General features: G+C 46.5%; 1 long non-coding RNA gene across 1 annotated transcript in view; it reads right to left on the reverse strand.

Annotated features, from left to right (window-relative positions):
- Positions 1–18375, reverse strand: part of LOC120638184 — a 43609-nt gene extending 25234 nt beyond the window's left edge. Inside the window, exons 1-2 of the long non-coding RNA XR_005659700.1 lie at positions 18034–18375; positions 2344–2435 (exon numbers count right to left, since the gene is read on the reverse strand). This is a non-coding gene — a long non-coding RNA (uncharacterized LOC120638184). The remainder of the gene's footprint in view (positions 1–2343; positions 2436–18033) is intronic.
- Positions 18376–19214: the final 839 nt, after the last annotated feature.

Genomic DNA, 19214 nt, shown 5'->3' on the forward strand with positions numbered 1-19214 from the left:
CATAGTGCCATGTCCAAAGAGAGCTACTTGTCTTCCTATGAAAACCCTGTCCTTTTCCAGACTTTTCTGTCACTGTAAATGGCACCACCATCTTTCCCTTCTCACAAGCCCATAACCTTGGCGTTATCTTTAATCGCTCTCTCATTCAACTCACTTATTCAATCCATCACCAAATCATGTCGGTCTCACTTTCACAGCATCGCTAAAATCCTCCCTTAACCCTCTTTCCAAACTGCTACCACGTTAATACAATCACTCATCCTAACCCACCTGTATTGCTTTACCAGCCTCTGTGTTGACCTCCGAACCCCCTGCCTCTCCCCTCTCCAGTCCATACTTCACTCGACTGCCAGTAATATTCATTCGTTCAATAGTATTTAGAAACATTCCCGACACCTCACTCTCCTCCTCAAAAATCTTCAGTGGCTGCCTGTCCACCTCCGTATCAAACAAAAACTCCTCACTATTGGCTTTAGAGCATTCCATCGCTTCTCCTCCTCCTACCTCACCTCACTTCACTCCTACAACCCAGCCCGCACCTCGCTCTTATGCTGCTTATCTTTTCACTGAGCTTCAACCTCACCTGTCTCGCTGCAAACGCTTGGCCCCCATCCTTCCTCACGTTTCCCTCCTCAAATACGCCAGAAAATTACTCTCCCCACCCCCACCCCTACCCCCACCCCCCCCCTTCCTTCAAAGCTTTCTGAAGACACATCTACTCCAAGAGACCTTCCCTGATTAAGCCCCAATTTTCCTGATCTCCCACTCTCTTCTGGGTCATCCTGACTTGCTCCCTTTGCGCTTCACCCTCTCCTCGTCCCAAAGCAATTAGGTATGTATCTGGAATTTAATTTATTTATATTGTTGTCTGCTTATTCCTACTGTTGACTGTCTTTCCTCTCTCCCTTCCATAGACTGTGAGTTCATTTTGGGCAGGGGTTGTCACTCTTTATTCTTGTACATTCCCAAGCACCTAATACATTGCTTTGTGCATAGTAAGGGCTTAATAAATATGATTGAGTGAATGAATGAATGGAATGAAGAGTTCCCTTGGCCCCCAGATATGGGAGAAGGAGCAGGAAGCCAACGGTGACTCACTTTATGGTGGTTCTCCTTGAAGACAAAATGAACCAATCAGAGAGAAGGATTGAGGAGGAACTAATAGGACCAGGTTAGGAGGAAAAGGACATGGGAGGTATGGCACGGGGAAAATAATAATAATAATAATAATAATATTGGTATTTGTTAAGCGCTTACTATGTGCCGAGCACGGTTCTAAGCGCTGGGGTAGACATAGGGGAATCAGGTTGTCCCACGTGGGGCTCACAGTCTTAATCCCCATTTTACAGATGAGGGAACTGAGGCACAGAGAAGTTAAGTGACTTGCCCACAGTCACACAGCCGACAAGTGGCAGAGCTGGGATTCGACCAACTGTAGACCAACACAGTGCTGCCTCCCCCACTCTGTCATATGATGCAATCTGGATCTGGCCCGGTGTCCACCGGGTCGTGTACAGCCCCACTCCGGGGGGCAATTTCCCCAACCCATCAGGCATGTGATGCAATCTGGCATAAGCCTGGTGCCCGGCCCTTACCCGCACCCCCGTTAGTAACTGTAGTTAGTAACTGTTAGTAACTGTCGTTGTTACCCCCCTCCTGTTGGGGGTAACAACAGTGAGGGCTAGAAGGGAGACCTGTTTATATGTGGTGGGAGGGCATCTTTGTCCTCCCCTCAAGGCAAGAAAGTAGCCCAAATTGAGGCAGCTCTGTACTAGCGCCTTCCCCGCTTTGAGGGGAAGGAAAAGGACTCCCCGCTGAGTGCACATGCATCTCCTTACACCCTCAAAGGCTTGCGGCAACAATAATAACGTCAGCAGCACTCCACGAACTCCATCCCCTCCCACGGTGCTTTCCACGCTCCTGTTTGATGAGTGATTAGACAGATCACAAACAGCAACAAAACCTACCCAAGGAGCCAGGAGAGACCTGGCTGTGGCAGCCCAGAATGGGCTTCCTCTCCATCACCCCCTCCACCGTGGGGGACCAACTCCACATTCACCCATAAATGCTTTGGTTACAGTGGAAAGCATGTGCACAAAGGTTGTCGGTCTTGGTTCCAGAGCCTTCCGTAGAGTTCGACATCTCTCTTTTCCGACACCGGCCCCTGCCCCGAAGGTACAGTGACTTTTTAATTGAAAGTCTGTGGAGACGTTCTGGAGGCCTTACCAAGGGCTGCGTTATGGGGTCTTCTTGAAGGACTTCAGTGGATTAACATTATATCAGAGGAAAATTGGCCCACTCGTTTTAGAACGTTTGTAAAATATGTAAGTGATTAGGGCTTACCTCACCATGATATTGCTCCACAGTGGTCGAGTGTGATAGAAGATCTTCCTAAACAAACATCTGAAAGCTGTCTTCATGAGTTGTCAATGTAACTACAGATGAATCGAAAGCAAGTGTGTCAAATCAATTAACAATACTGTGTTTGGGAGATGTGAAGTATTCCAAGCCAAGAGGTGTAAAAAATATTCCAACAAAATTCTTTTTACAGTACATGGAAATACCGAACTAATTTGGAAACCAATCTTCAATGATATTTCATCACAATGCAGGAAGCACCAGGAATCTGCAATAATGATTACTGGATTTCTTAAATAAAATGGAATAGCCATTCCTTAGGCAACTGGTAACTCATAAGAATGACATTTTTAGTTGCTCTAGTATCGGGACAATCTGAATGCTTGTAGAGAATTGCGGGGAAGAATAACAGAAGATCCAAGGAAAATCAATAGCTAGTGTCCCTCCTAAACATTTGGTAAGTTATCTTCAATCTAATATGGACTTTTCCATGCACCATGGGGTTCAGACCCAAATTTGGACGGATCAATATTCTGTGGCCAGGTATTGCTCATCAGAGTTACTGGTTTAGTCTTTTCCTTCATCAAACATCTGCCCAACCTCCTGGCCCATATCATTACATATATAATATATTGAATGTAATAGAAAATATGATAGGACAATATCTTCTAAAATGTGTGTAGAACAGGAGTATATTTTAAACCGAGATCCCTCTTCAAGTATTTGAATAGCCCATCAGACAGTTTCAGTTCAAATACCCAGTAAGTTTTCCACTATTTATTTTTACATTAAAAGTGATTTCAATACTTAGAATTAGAAATGTAAAATTTGTCTCGAGTTTTGACGTCATTCTATCACTGGAATCTATTGAAAACTGGAAGGTGTGCAGAACCCTTTATAAAGTGCTTGGGAGAGTACAACACAATAGAGGTGGAAGACACATTACCAGCTCCCAAGGAGCTTACAATATAAAGGGATAAGTAGACGTTAATATCCACACATACCACCTGATATCTCCTCTGGACTATAAGTCTAGGAAGTCATTCTTAAGAAAATGTTTTGTACTTAGATGTAAGTCACTCATTCAATCATATTCATTGAGTGCTTACTGAATGCAGAGCCCTCTATTAAGCGACTGAGAGAGTACAGTCAAAAGGATCAGTAGACACGTTGCGTGCCCACAATGAGTTTACAGCCTAGAGGGAGAGGTTTTAACTATCAATCAATTAGCCAATCATATTTACTGAGCGCTTATTGGGTGCAGAGAGTTTGAGTAGGTCAATGAAGCTTAGAACTATGTAACTGAGAGATATTCACTCTCTCTAGGGTTACCCATAACGGAAAGGTCTAAGCTTGAAATATTAGACAAAGCTGATGTGACTGTGCCGGGCAGCAGCAGCATGGAAAAGAGTCAAAGTCAGATGATCAATTCATCAAAATATAGATCAAACCAACGACAGTGTCTCAAGTTTTCATTGCGTGGAAGAAGGCAAGGGTAAACTGCTTCTATATTTATATCAAGAAAAGACTATGGATACACATATCAGAAACACTATGGATATAGTGCTTGAAGATGAATTCCTCAGGATGGAAGGCACTCAACGAATTACTGGAGGAAAGCAGACAATGATTCAGAGCACCATGGTGTTTGTGACAATTGCTGGCATAAAGCCTTAGGCCCCTCTGGTTGCTGATATTGCCATGAGAGACCTGAAGTATCCAAAACTGCAGAAATATGCTTAGTATCGATGCATGGAATATGTGAAATATGAACCAGGGACAGCTGGAAACAATCAAGAATGAAATGAACTGATTGGAGTTTGACAGCCTAGGAATACGTGAACTGAATTGGTTTGGTATTAGACATTTCCCATCGAACTGAGCACATCATCTACTACTCTGCACATGCTGAAAAAAGGAGAAATGGCATAACAATTAACTAAGAGCTTGGGAGAGTGCCCTATAACAACATAACAGTACAGCAAAATTGATAGACAAATCCCGTCCCTATGGGAGCTTACAGTCTGGAGAGGGAAGCAGATATTGATATAAATGAATAAATTACAGATGAGTGCTATGGGGCTGAGTGAGGGGTGAATAAAGGAGTAAATTAGGGCAATGCAGAAGGGAGTGGGGGTAGAGGATGTAAGGCCTTAGTTGGGCAAAACCTCTTGAAGGAGATAGAGCTTGTGTAAGGCTTTGATGGCTTTTTTGTGTAAAGTGGGATGAGTCATCATGTGTCTGATATGAAGAGGGAGAGCATTCCAGGCCAAAATAAGGAAGTAGTGGAGGGGTCAGAGGTGAGCTAGACAAGATCGAGTTATGGAGACCGAGTTAGAGGAGAGAGGTGTGTGGACTAGATTGTAGGAGAGGGCCTGGCAATTGAATGCTTTATGGCTAATGAAAAAAAGTTTCTGTCTCATGCAGACCTGGATGGACAACCACTGTGGGTTCTTGAGGTGTGAGGGACCATAGACTTTAGTAATGTTGTGAAGGTTGAACCGACAGGATTTAGTGACAGGTTGAATATGTGGGTTGAAGGAGAGATGAGTTGATGATAATGCCAAGGTCACTGGCTGGTAAGAGAGAAAAGTCAGTGGTACTATCTACAGTGATGGGAAAACCATTAGGAGGACAGGTATAAGTGGGAAGATAAGGAATTCTGTTTTGGACAAGATAAGGTTGATGTGTCGGGGAAACATCCAAATAGAGATCTTAAAGACAGTAGGAAAATGGAGATGCAGAGAGGAGGAGAGGAAGAGGGCTGGAGACAGAGATTTGGGAACTTCCACATAGAGTGGAAGGGGCGTGAAGAGAAGAGGACCCAGAACTGAGACTTGAGGCTTTCCCACAGTTAGAGGATGGGAGGCATAGGAGGAGCCCATAATCGAGACTGAGACTGAGCAGCCAGTGGGACAGGAGGAGAACCAGGAGAGGACAGTGTCAGCAACGCTGAGGTTGGATAATGTTTCCAGGAGAAGGGGTAGGTCAGTGTGATATTGGAGGCAGCTGCAAGTTCGAGGAGAATTAGAATGGAGTCGAGGCTCTTGGATTTGCCTAGAAGGTCACTGGTGACTATTGAGAGGGTGGTTTGCAGAGCATCAAGGAGAGGATTGGAAGAGTGGAACGCAGGACCTCAGGTGTAGACAATTCACTTCCAGGTGTTTGGAGAGGAACGGTAGGAGGGAGAAGGGGAGATAACTGGAGGGAGCGTTGAAGTCACAGGAGAGTTTTCTTAGGATGAGGGTCACGGGTCTGCACAGGTACGTTTAAAAGCAGTGGGGAGGAAGTCATTGGAGAAGGGACAGCTGAAGATGACGGTCAGGCAAGGATAAAAGGGAGGGGGACAAGGGCTTGGAGAAGTTGTGAAGAGATGAGATCCGATGCACAGGTTGAGGGTGTGGATTTTGAGGGAAGGCAACGGAGTGTTCCAATAGATTTTAGACTCCATTCAACGTGCTGGTTTGACCTCCGTTGATCAAAAAATTAAAGTTTCTAAAGCAGGAATGATGAAAGGAGGTTTTCTGCACAAATTAGAATTGGTTATCCCTTTGAGAGGACACAAGAGACTGCTCATTTAGGAATGCTACATGTTTATATGATCTGCCAAGTCTTCCATCTTTTGACTCAACAATCGTATTATGCAAAACATTAAATGAAATGTCTTTGACTGTTCACGTTATTCAGTTGTTTCTACTACCATTGAGGAAATCCTTTGAACTAGCACTGAAGGCTCGTTTCCTGGTCAATCCAGAAAATGATTTTCTATGTTAGCATCATGGTTTCTCCAAATATGTATAGCAGTGATGAGAAAAAGGGTTATTAAACTAGGTAGCAAATCCTGAAATCCACTGGGTCTGATATCCTTTGGATAATGGAAAGAACAAGGGATAATCAAAAGGCAGTTGGCAAGTGCTTTATTGATTACATTAAGGCCTTTGTGTGTATCAAGGGAAACTCTAGAGCACATTAAGGAAAATAGGTTTGCCAGACCATTTAACAGTATTTATACCGAATCTGTGTATGCTACAATAAGAGCAAAATATGGAGCACCAGATTGGTTTCTCATTAGTAAGGGTGCAAGACAAGGTTTCTCATTTCTCATAAAGGTGCAATCTAACCACCCTACCTGTTCATCCTTTACCCCGAATATCTAATGAGAGAAACCAGAGTGGATGAAGATGAATGTGGAGTAAAGGTTTTGGAGGAAGGAACATAAAGAACCTTCATTATGCAGGTGATTTAACCCTACTAGCAGAAAGTGAAGAAGATTTGAAGGGCTTATTATTAAAAGTTAAAGAACAGAGGGAAAAAATGGGTCTACATTTGAATGTCAAGAAAATAAAGATCCTGACAACTGGAAGTTTTAACACATTGGTAGAGGATGGAGGAAAGACTGAAATGGTTGACAATTTTCCTCTCCTAGGATCAATAATCAACAATAAAGGAACCAGTAATCAAGAAACATGCTGAGGATTAATGTTGGGAAGACTACTATGACGACCCTAGAAGAGGTCATGATACGGGCCAATGTACCAATTGCCACAAAAATACAAATGGTCAATTCTGGGGTTTTTCCACTGACAGTGTATGGACCCAAAACTGGTCAGTGAAAAAAAAGAAAAAGCAGGATGGAAAGAACATCAATTCTATTGAAATGTGGAGTGGGAGAAGGTTTTGTGTACCATGGCCTGCCCCCAAATCAAACAAATGGATTTTAGAGTAATTTAAACCAAATTGGTCTTTGGCAGGCCAAATAACTCGACTTAGATTAGCACATTTTGGACACATCATCAGGAGGACTAATTCTTTAGAGAAGGCACTATTGCCAGGAATAATCCAGGGAAACAGAGGAAAAGGCAGACCATCAGCTAGATGGACAGAAACTGTAATGTAAAGGAAAAAATCTTTGGAAAGTCATGGATTATGGCAGGGGACAGGATGTTCTGGAGAAAGGATATCCATGGAGTCGCTATGAATTGGAAACGACTCCATGACACTTAATAATAAAGCAATGATCACAGTGAAGTTACTGCTTCCATGCAACTGCTACCGTAAAGTGGCACCTGCAGCTTTGCGATCTGCCTAAGAAGGTATTTGATTGGCTCGCAAATGTGTTGGGCCATCCTACTCGATCTACCAAATCTGAGTTTTAGGAGGTTGAATACTTCTTCAACATGGAACTCCCTCTCCTGTAGCTCCATACATTACATCATTACATCATTACATTACATTATTACATACATTACATCAGTGCTCAGCACATCGTTAGCACTTAACAAATAGCAACATTATTGTTATTATCATTCCGTTGGTCCACTCCCCGCCCCGGAATCAGGCATGTGACACAATCCACACCCATACTAAGTCCTGAGCCTCCACAAATAGAAGAAGGTAAGCCTCACTGCCCATCTGAGGCGTTTGTGACCAGAATTGAGGCCCACGACGAGGGAGGAGGGAAGGCGAAAAGTTATGAGTGGTGTTGGACAAGACAGAGGCTGAGGGAATTCTGGGGCAGAACAGGTTCTTGGAGGAAGAGTCAGGTTGGGCGCGTGGATGAGGGTGACAAGTGGGTGGCCTTGTTGGACGTTGGGCTCTTTGGAGGAAGTATGGGTACGAGGTTTGGGTGAGACCTTCCCCATTCAGGGCAATGCAATTTCCAGGCTGCCCTTCCCAGCATTCGGATTCAAAGAATGTTAAATTGTGAATTTTTGTTGCCGGGCTGTGGCAGTATTGACTAATGGAAAGGAAGGGAAGGAGGATGGTGAAACGGGGGAAAAGAATTAGGTGGAGGAGTGCTGTACCCGCGGTAGGAAGGCTTGATACTGCGCACTGCCTCAAGCACAGATTCACAGTGCCACCTTTATCTTCATCTTACAAATTTTCAAAAACCATTAATAGGCCTTCCCAAAAACTTCTGGAGATTTTTTTTAAAAATATAAACTTTCCATGCCCTCCAAAGCTTACATTTTTAGAGATTAAGTCAAGGTAAAAGGATCAATGTGATCATAAATAGAATAATCAAATAAAACCCAAAATGTCTGAAGAATACCTTATCCCTCCAGTCCCTCCCTCCACCAAATCCTTTCTTTGCAGTTCTAATTTTCTTTTGCCGAACTATCCTTCTCCACCTAATCTTCTTTGTTCTCTCTGGTGCTTTGCAATTCATGGTAACTGGCACTCTGTCCAGATCTTCAATAATTCTCCGTTTTCAATGATAACCCAACGTGCTTACCAGTTACTGTTTCATGTTCTGGGAAAACTACTGGAAGATGCAATTCCTTTGGGAAACACTCAAAACAGCCATTACCATTAGTAAAATCCTCTTTTCTGAGAACCTATCACTGGAAAATCCTTTAAAATGTAAATTACTTTTCTACGCTCTTTGCAGAAGGGGGAAACTGGTTTCTGTTTGTACTACCCTCCCCTGAACCTCGGTTCTTGCCATCTTCCTCCCTCTTCTTGCTTCTCCCCAGGCTGCCTCTCACTCAGAACAGCTTCTCTCATACACTCTGGGTCCTGCTTACCAACCTCAGCCTCACCTGCTGATGCCAGAACTCTGATTCTCATTATATCCGTACAGGAAAGAGGGAGGCATTAGAAAAGGGTAAAGAGGTAAGCAAAAACAAGACTCTCCTCCTGCAGAGAAGTCTCTAGCAAAATAATTAATATTTCAACTTGATTATCAGGTGGGTAAGGTCTTTGGTTTTCAGGACACTTCTTCAACCAGAAAAAAAAGGGGGGTTGCGGAGGAGGGACCTTTAAGAACAAAACTGGGAGAAGTCACCCGTTAGGGGCCCAGCCAGACCCTGGATGGAGGTAGTAATAGCAGATGGAGCGGAAAGGGTGGATTCTAGAGATATTGTAAAGGTAGAGCCGACAGAGTTCCCTGTCCACCAGGGGCTTTCAATCTAGACCACTCTGCCTCTCTTCTGCAAAATAAGGAAGATAGTACCTACCTTTCTCTGCCTTATAGGCTCTTCATTCAGTCATTCTTTCAATCGTATTTCCTAAGCACTCATTTTGTGCAGAGCACTGTACTAAGCTCTTGGGAGAATACAAGGTAAGAATAAATTAGGATAAGAATGTGAAAGTACTTAGGAAATAATAGTACTTGATAGAAACAATTTGAAAGTAACTGAAAGACTGATTATTGTTGTGACCATTAATATTAGCCACCAATACTTTAGGTTAAAGCAGGCTCTGCATGAATAACTTAGAGAAGGAGCACACAGTGGAGTTCTGGGGGAAAGTTAGAGATGCCACCCTGCTACCCAAGTCTCTGCTCTTCTCCTTGCTGTCCGTTCAGACTCTGCTCTCAGCCTGCTTCCCAGCCTGGCCCCTAGAGGGCAGCAGGCTTGGGGGCCTCAGGAGTGGGCAGTGCCAGGCACCTTCTTCTTGCAGCAGTAGGGCAGTGAAGATTCCTTATTATTCTGGTTCCTGTTGTTAATGCTCTCTGTTAAGCTCTTACTCTGTGCTAGACCCTATTTTAAGAGCTAGAGTAGATTCAGGGAAATAATAATGATAACACTAATATTAATTTGACTTCCCATCCTCTTGTCTCTCGTCACTTCAATATATGCTTCACTGTGCTACCCTTATTATCTTTCTAGAGAAACATTCTGGGCACGTTATCCCCCTCCTGACAAATTTCCAGTGATTGCCTTTCAACGTCCATAGCAAGCAAAAACTCCTCACTACAAAGCTCTCCATCACCTTGCCTCCTCCTATCTCACCTCCCTTCTCTCCTTCTAAATCCCAGCCCGCACACTCCACTCCTCTGGTGCTAACCTTCTCAATTTGCGTCGTTCACACCTGACCCACCATCGACCCCAGTCCCATGCCCTACCTCTGGCAAGGAACACCCTCCTTCCTAATAGCGGCCAGAGAATCACACTTTCTCCCTTCACAGTCCTACTGAAGGCAACGTCCTCCAAGAGACCTTCCCAGACCAAGCCTCCAGTATCTTTAACTCCCCCATCCCTCCCCATCGCCCCTCGTTCGCTCAATTGTATATATTTTCGTTATCCTATTTTTTTATAGAGAAGCAGCGTGGCTCACTGGAAAGAGCACGGGCTTTGGAGTCAGAGGTCATGGGTTCGAACCCGGGCTCTACCACTTGTCAGCTGTGTGACTTTGGGCAAGTCACTTAACTTCTTGGTGCCTCAGTTACCTCATCTGTAAAATGGGAATTAAGACTGTGAGCCCCACGTGGGACAACCTGATTCCCCTGTGTCTACCCCAGCGCTTAGAACAGTGCTCAGCACATAGTAAGCGCTTAACAAATACCAACATTATTATCATTATTATTTTGTTAATAAATTTTGTACATCACCTTGACTCTATTCATTGCTATTGTTTTAATGAAATGTTCATCCCCTTGATTCTATTTATTGCTATTGTTTTTGTCTTTCTCCCCCGATTAGACTGTAAGCTCATCAATGGGCAGGAACTGTCTCTATCCATTGCCGATTTGTACATTCCAAGCGATTAGTATAGTGCTCTGCACATAGTAAGCGCTCAATAAATACTATTGAATGAATGAATTAATAATTATTATTATTGTGCTCTCTCAAGCGTGTAGTATAGCGTGGCTCAGTGGAAAGAGCCTGGGCTTGGGAGTCAGAGATCATGGATTCTAATTCCAGCTCCACCGCTTGTCCGCTGTGTTGGGCAAGGCACTTAACTTCTCTGTGCCTCAGTTATAATATGGGGATGAAGTCAGCTTTACGTGGGACAACCTGATTACTTTGTATCTATCCCAGAGCTTAGAACAGTGTTTGGCACACAGTAACCATTTAACAAAGACCAACAGTAATTACTTGGCATATGGTAAGCTCTCAACAAATTCCACTAATAGATTAATGTCTGTCTTTTCCTCTAGCCTGTAAGCTCATTGTAAGCAGGGATTATGTCCATTATATTGTTCTCCTGGACTATCCCAAACACTTGGTAAGTGCTTTTGCACACAGGCACTCAACAAATACCTTTGACTGATCAATGTCTGTTTGTCTCCCCCTATAGCCAGTAAGCTTTTTGTGGCCAGGGAATGGCTTTGCCACCTCTGTTGCTCTCCCGAGAGGATGGTAAAGTGCTTGTCACACAGTAAGTGCTCATTAAGTAGGATTGATTGACTGATCGGTGTTTTTTTTTGGTGGGAGGTGTCGGGAGCAGAAAGGGAGGTCTGTTCCCCTCCCCACACCCCAGGGTATTCACATAGCTCCCAGGGGGAAACTACGTCTCCTCAGGGGGCAACCATATTACACCCCCGCATGGGTATTCATGTCCCCTCTGGGGTATCCACATCCCCGCATGGGGTATCCATGCATAGTGGCGTGCCCCGCACACAGTAAGTGCTCAATAAATATGATTGAATGAATGGAGATCAACAGTGTCCGGTCTCCCTAGTGTCGGGGCTGGATTTGCTATTCTCTCGCACAGTGTGACCTCTCGGCTGGAAGCAAGGAGAGGAGTTGTGCACCCTGGAACCATGAGGAGCAAAGGTCGTAGAGGGACAGACTGATGGCTGCACAGGTGAGTGCCCTCTAGGGTTGGTGGAGAGAGGCTGAGGAAGCAAAGAATTCCTGGACAGGGAAGGAAGAGGAGAGGCTTGGGTGAGACTCAGGAGCTAATTAAAATGGCATGTATTAGCCGCTTACATCACACCCAACACAGTACTAAGCACCGAGATAGAAATGAGATCATCAAATGTGTCCCTACACGGGTCTTAGAGAGAGGGAGAAATATGGCTAGGGTGCTGAGGATGGAGTTAAGATCCAGTACTCAAGGGATACAGGTACAAGTGTGAGGCTTATCCTATGCTGAGCTCTGGACTAAGCTCTTCGGGGAAGACAGCATATCAAGACAACAGACACTTTCCCTGTTCACAGCGAGCTTATGATTTTGCCACTGTCTCCTCACCCATGTCCTGCCTCTGGCCTGGAAATCCTACCCTTGCCATGTCCAACAGACGAACACTCTCCCTACCTTCGAAGCCTTTTAAAAAACATATCTGCTACAAGAGGCCTTTCCTGACTAAGCCTTCATGTCCTCTCCCCTGCCCTTCCGCAGCACCCTTGCAGTTTGTTTTGCACCCCTTAATTGCCCCTTCTTCAGCCACCACATCTTCTATGTCCATACCCTTAATTTATTTATTTAGTTAGTGTTAGTTGCTCCTTTTAGACTGTAAGTTCCTTGTGGGCAGGTAAGATACATGCCAACTCTGCTATACCATCCCCTTCCAAATGCTTAGTTTAGTGCTCTGCACACAGTAAGTGCTTGACAAATACAATAAATTGATTGATTTCTCCCCATATGACTCATAGACACTCACCAGCTGCCAGGAACAGGAGAGAAGAGAAGGAAATGAGGCCATGGGGACCAGAGCTAGGTAAGCCTCGGTCTAGAGGCATTCTGGGAAGAATATTATTGTATTTGCCGGGTCTGAATCGGCCGTTTAGACCTCTGCTCTTCAGAGAGAGGGAAACAGTGAAAAAAAAAGCCCCAAAACGCCCTGATCCTCACCCTTGAGCCATTTCCTTCTAGAGCCTCAAAAATTTATTTAGCTCTTACTAGGCGACAAGCAGTGTGCAAAGAACCGGGTTACAGAAAGAATGAACGGTATTTATTGAGCTATGACTGTTGTCAGAGCACCGGACTAAAAACCTGAGAGAGGATGGCGCAGCAGAGTTGGAAGATATGTTTCCTGCCCCCGCGGAGCTTGCAGCCTAGCCAGTCAATTGTATTTACTGATCAATCATTGTGTGCAGAACACTGCACTAAGCACTTGCGGGAGTATGGTTTAACAATGAACAGATGTGTTCCCTGTCCACAGTGAGTTTACAGTCTAGAGGGGGAGACCTCCATTAATAGAAATAAGTAAATTAATGAGTGGACATGAGCTCTGAGGGGCCAAGGGTGGTGTGACTAGCAAGTGCTTAAAGTGGGCAGATCCACGTGCAGATTCAACATCATAATAATTATGGCATTTGTTAAGCCCTCACTATGTGCCAAGCACTATTCTAAGCGCTAGCATAGATACAAGGTAATCAGGTTGTACCACGTGGGACTCGCAGTCTTAAATCCCATTTGACAGATGATGTAACTGAGGCATAGAGGAGGAAGTGGCTTGCCTTCTAATTAGACAGCATTCCTGTCCCACTCAGGAGGAGAAAATCACCCAGTCAGCTCTGTCCCTCTTCTCCTCAGAATTTAGGTCCGTACCTGGAATGCGTTCTCTCAAGTGTTTAGTACAGAGCTCTGCACCCAGTAAGGGCTCAATAAATATAACTGAATGATGATTGATTTGAATGTTTGTCTCCCATATCTAGACTGGAAGCTCCTGGCCTCCTCTCTTCTTGGACTCTTTCTTCCCAGAAAGCCCTGTCCACTCCAGCCCCACCCCGGAGATGGACACTCCCACCCCTCACCACCTCACCTAGCTAGGGGCGATACCCAACCCGTACTCGTAGTGGCGAAGGTGGGAGTGGCAAACGCCAGGTTTTGCCAACTGAAAGCGAAGGCTGAAGTAGAAGTAGGAAGCCAGCAAGGTGAGGCCGGTGAGGCCGTCGAGGATGGAGAAGAGGAAGGATAAGAACAGAATGCCTCTCCCAGAAGCTGAGAATGCTGTTGTGATGGAGGAAGATGGAGTCAGAGGCGTCTTTCCTTCCATGCTCCCCATCCCTAAGGTCAACTCTCTCCACCTACTCCCCAACTCCCGTTACAACTAGTGCCTAGGTTTGGGGGATGTGAGAGTCTCAGGAGTAAGGGTGACCTTCTGGAAAGATCACGAAACTGTGTGTCAGGAGATCTGGCCTGCTGAGTGACCTTGGACAAGTTGCTTCACCTCTCTGGGACTCTGTTTCCTCATCTGAAAAATGGGGCTAAGATCCCCACTCTCCATCCCTGTAGACTGCAAGCTTCCTGTGATCAGGGATCACATTTGTCAACTTTTCCTACTGCCTTGTACAGTGCTTGGGTCACAGTCCACAGCTCAGCAAATTTCACTGATTGAGAGATTGACTGAAAGTCCACGTGGGACAGGGACTATGTCGGAGCTGATTATCTTGTGTCGACCCTAATGCTTAATATAGTGCTTGCCTCAGAATAGACACATAGAAAATACAAGCAGCGCTATTGCTTTTTTCAAAAATATTTTTTTCTTTTTTAAGCACTTACTATGAGTCAACCAGTCTTCTAGGTGGTGGGATAGTCATTCACTCAGTTGTACAAGTTAAGTGGATCAGACACATTCCCTGATCTGCATGGGACCCTCAGTCTAAATAGGAGGGAGGCAGGTATCCCCATTTTCCATTTGAGAAAATTGAGGTCCAAGAAGTGAAGGGATTTGCCCCAGGTCCCACAGCCAGCGATCTGCTTAGGCCAGGATTAGCCCTCATAGAATGTACTGTATATACCAGAGTACCTATATATACTGTACTAAACTATACTATACTGTATGAACTATATATCCCCTGTACAGTACACTGTACTAAGTTGTTGGGGGAGTACGACATAACAATAAACAGATATGTTCCCTGCCCACAATGAGCTTCCACTAATACAAATAAATTACTGAGTGGACAGAACTTTTGTGGGGCCATCAGGGATGGGGAACATGGAAGGAAAGATGCCTCTGACTCTATCATCCTCCATCACAACAGCAGATTCAATAGCCTATTAATTACAGTATTCGTTAAAACCCTTACCATGTGCTAAGCACTCAGACAGACACAGGGTACTCAGGTTGTCCCAAGCGGGGCTCACAGTCTTTATTCTCATTTGACTGATGAGGTAACTGAGAGAAGTTAAGTGGCTTGCCTTCTAACTAGACACCAGTCCTGTCCCACTCGGGAAGAGAAAGTCATTCAGTCAGCTCTGTCCTTCCTACTTATCCTTACTCTCTTCTCCTTAGATTTTATGACCACATACAGAAGACATTCTCCCAAGCGCTTAGTTCAGTGCCCAGCATACAGGAAGTGCTCAGGAAATACGATTGATTGAGGATTGATTTGAATGTTTGTCTCCCATATCTAAAGCTCCTGGCCTCCTCTCTTCTCAGGCTTTTGCTTCCCAGAAGGACCTGTCCATTCCAGTCCCATCCCAGAGATGGACGCTCCAACCCTTCACCACCACACCCAGCTAAGGGCAGTACCGCACCAGTACCCGCGGCAAAGTTGATAGTGGCAAAGATCAGGTGTTCTCGACTGAACCGAGGGCTGAGCTGGAAGTAGGAAGCCAGCAAGGCAAGGCCCTGGAGGATGGAGAGGAAGGGGATGGAGAGGAAGAGAAAGCCTTTCCCGAAAGTTGTGAATACTGTTGGGATGGAAGAATTTAAGGTCGGGCAGTCGCCTCACATCCCTGAGGCCAACTGTCTCCATCTACGCCCCCACTTCCCTTCGAGCCAGCGCCTAGGTTTGGGGGATTCTAGAATCTCAGGAGGCAGGGTGGTGTGCTGGAAAGAGCACGGAACTCTGTGTCCGGAGATCTGGCCTACTGAGTGACCTTGGACAAGTCGCTTCACCTCTCCGGGCCTCTCCTTCCTCACCCAAAAAAATGGGGCTGAGATCCTCATTCTCCCTTTCTTTAGACTTTAAGCTCTCAGTGGGCAGGGATCACATCTACTAACTTTCCCAGCGCTTAGTTCAGTGCTCTGATCATAGTCAGAGCTCAGTGAATTCCACCTATTGAGAGATTGACTGAAAGTCCCTGTGGGACTGGGACTGTGTCAGAGCTGATTATCTCAAGTCCACCACAGTGCTTAGCACAGTGTTTGCCTGGGAATAAGCACTTAGAAAAGGTCATTCATCGTGACTGCTGCTTTTAAAGAAACGGTGTTTTGTAAGCACTTGCTCTGTCAGACACTGTTCTAAGCAGTGGGGTAGTCATTCATTCAATCGTCCAGGTAAATTAGGTCAGACTCAGTCCCCGTCCTGCGTGGGACTCACAGTCTAAGTGAAAGGAGAGAGAGGTATCTCCATTTCAAAGTTGAGGAAAAACTGAGGCCCAAGAAGGGAGGCGATTTGTCCCAAGTCCCACAGCAAGCAAACCCATTAGACCGGGATTTGCCTTCTTATAGTGGACCTTTCAAAGCATTTAGTACAGTTCTCTGCAGGTAGTAAGCACTGAGTAAATGCGACTGAACGAATGGGTGGCACTCAGGAGGCCTGGTACTGGGCACCCAACAGCTGTTGGTAAAACAGTACGACCAGGGCCCGCTGACCAACACCCTCGGAGGGTCCTGGAACTCCAGGCGCCCCCAGCAAGGGTGGATGGAGCTCTACGAAAGCAGGACGGAGCCTGAAACCAGGACCTCCATCTTCCTCAGCCACAGGCATTTCCTGTTCTCCGGGCTCGCAAAGGCCTAGTGGGGAGAGGACAGCAGGAAGTCGGGTGGTATTCCCACCTCTGGGGCAAACCCCAGCCCTAGCTTCTCCCACCCAAGCCCCCGTCCTTGTGTTACTGGGTCCCAGACCAACCTGGACTGTTTCAAGGAGGGCGGGAGACACTTTCTGGTAAGGCTCAGGCAGTGGGCAACTCCAGGCCAGGCGGAGGTGATGTCCTCTTTTCCCTTTCCTGCTCACCCATAATTTCTGACCTTCAATCCTCCTCACTTTTCATTCCGTCCCGTCAGTTTTCTCCCACTATCTCGCTCTTCTCCCTCCTCCAGTTCCTCCCCTTCCCGGCCCCTGCTCTAGGCTGTCATCTCTCCCTTCTTCCACCCTTCATGCCTCACTCCCCGCTCCTCCCTCCATGCCTTCCCACTTCCCCTGAGTCCGGTTCTTCCCATCTCCCTCCACCATTCCTCTCCTTCCCTCTTTTCTAAGCCACCTCCTGTACCCTTGGCTTCTAACAGATCGAGTTCCTACCCTTGACCCCACAGAGCAGCTTTGTAGAAAAGAGGCGGGGATGGACCGAGGAAAATGGCCGGTGTGGGCCAAAGCTGCTTATCCCCAGCAAGGTCCATGGCCTGTCCCAGCAGGTGCACTTCCCTTCCCCTCCCCTCCCTTCTCCCCACGCCCCCAACCGCCCCACTCTCACCCCAGTACCTCCACCACCCAGCTCCCACCCTGAAGGCTTAATAGGGGTACTGCACATAGTGGGCACTCAGTAGATGTAATCACTATCAATCCATCAACCAGTGTGGTATTTACTGAATGGTTTCTACTGAAGGGAATGTGCCTTGAATGACCTTCGGCCGTTCCTTCCCGAGAGGATGAGCGGGTACCCAATTAATATCACTGAGAAAAAATGGAGGGGTGAAAAACAGGAAGAGACAGATCAGATAAACAACAGTTGATGCATGGGTTGGGTTAGATGTTGCTGAGCAAGGAAGGAATCCAAGCTAAAGAGATTATATGTGGGCCAGGGGCGGGCGGAGGCGGGCGTTGGTGACGGTTACGATTAAAAGGATTAGATGTCTTCGGGTGTGGTGAGAAAATCTGCGTCATTTAAATCTGGGGGAGGGCAACCGCAGGAAAGGCATGAACATGATTGAACATGAGGCTAGATGTCCGAAGGGTCCGCCACCTCTTTGGGGCAAATTACCGACGTTCTCTGGGCCTCCTCATTTACCTCCTTCATAACACGGGGATTAAGACTGCTAGCCCAGTGTGCGACACGGGGACCGTATCCAACCTAATTATCAGGTGCCTAGCTCAGTGCTGAGTAGAGTACCTGACAGGCGGTAAGCGCTTAATAAGTGCGGTGCGGTGAACTCCATCGCTCTCTGGTCAGTGTAGCAGCGGCTAACTTCCAGCCACCCCCGAGGGACTTCGATGAACGCGCTAGGCTTCTGCCCTCGCTGCGCTCTGTGGTGGGGGAAGTGGCGGGGGGCGGGAGGGGAGGGGAGGAGGTGGAGCGCCAAGGACGGAGAGAACCGTTGGGAGCCCCGGGGAAATCGTTGGGCACAGGTGGTACAGACTTCGGGCGGGAAGGAAGAGGCCGAAAGGGAGGGGGCACGGACCCGAATGGGAGGGGAGAGAGAGAGAGAGAGAAAAGAGAGGAGAGGGGAACGAGAGGAGAGAGAGAGGGAGAGAGAGGGGAGAGAGAGAGAAAGAGAGAAGAAAGAGAGGAAGGAGGGGGAGAGAGAGGGGAGAGAGTGGGGAGGAGAGAAAAGAGAGGGAAGAGAGAGAGTGAGAGAAAGAGGAGAGAGATGAGAGAGGAGACAGAGGAAAGAGAGGAGAAAGGGGGGAGAGAGAAAGAGAAGATAGGGAAGAGAGTGGGGAAGAGAGAAAGGAGAGGAGGGAGAGTGAGAGAAAGAGGTGCGAGAGGAGACAGAGGAAACAGAGGAGAGAGGAAAGAGAGAGGGAGAGAGGGGGAGACAGTGGAAAGATGGGAGATGGGGGGGAGAGAGAGGAGAGAGATGAGAGAGGGAAGAGAAGATAGAGAGGGAGAGAGGAGAGAGAGAGGGAGAGAAAAGGGGGAGAGAGAAAAAGAGAGGAGAGAGTGAGAGAGAAAGAAGAGAGAGATGAGAGAGGAGACAGAGGTGACAGAGGAAAGAGAAGAGAGAGAAGAGAGAGAGGGAGAGAGAGAGGAAAGAGAAGAGAGAGAGGAAAGAGAGGGGGAGAGAGAGGAGAAGAGAGAAAGGAGAGAGAGGAGGGAGACTGAGAGAGAGTGAGAGAAAGAGGAGCGAGAGGAGACAGAGGAAACAGAGAAGAGAGGAGGGAGAAAGGGAGAGAGAGGAGACAGAGGAAAGATGGGAGAAGGGGGGAGAGAGGCGGAGAGAGAGAAGAGAGAGATGAGAGAGGGAAGAGAAGAGGAGAAGAGAGAGAAAAGGGAGGAGAGAGAGGGAGAGAGGAGAGAGAGGAGAGGAAGAGAGGGGAGAAAGAGAGGAGACAGAGGAAAGAGAGGAGAGA

Source organism: Ornithorhynchus anatinus, chromosome Y3, assembly GCF_004115215.2.
Source record: "Ornithorhynchus anatinus isolate Pmale09 chromosome Y3, mOrnAna1.pri.v4, whole genome shotgun sequence".
NCBI classification, from domain to species: Eukaryota; Metazoa; Chordata; class Mammalia; order Monotremata; family Ornithorhynchidae; genus Ornithorhynchus; species Ornithorhynchus anatinus.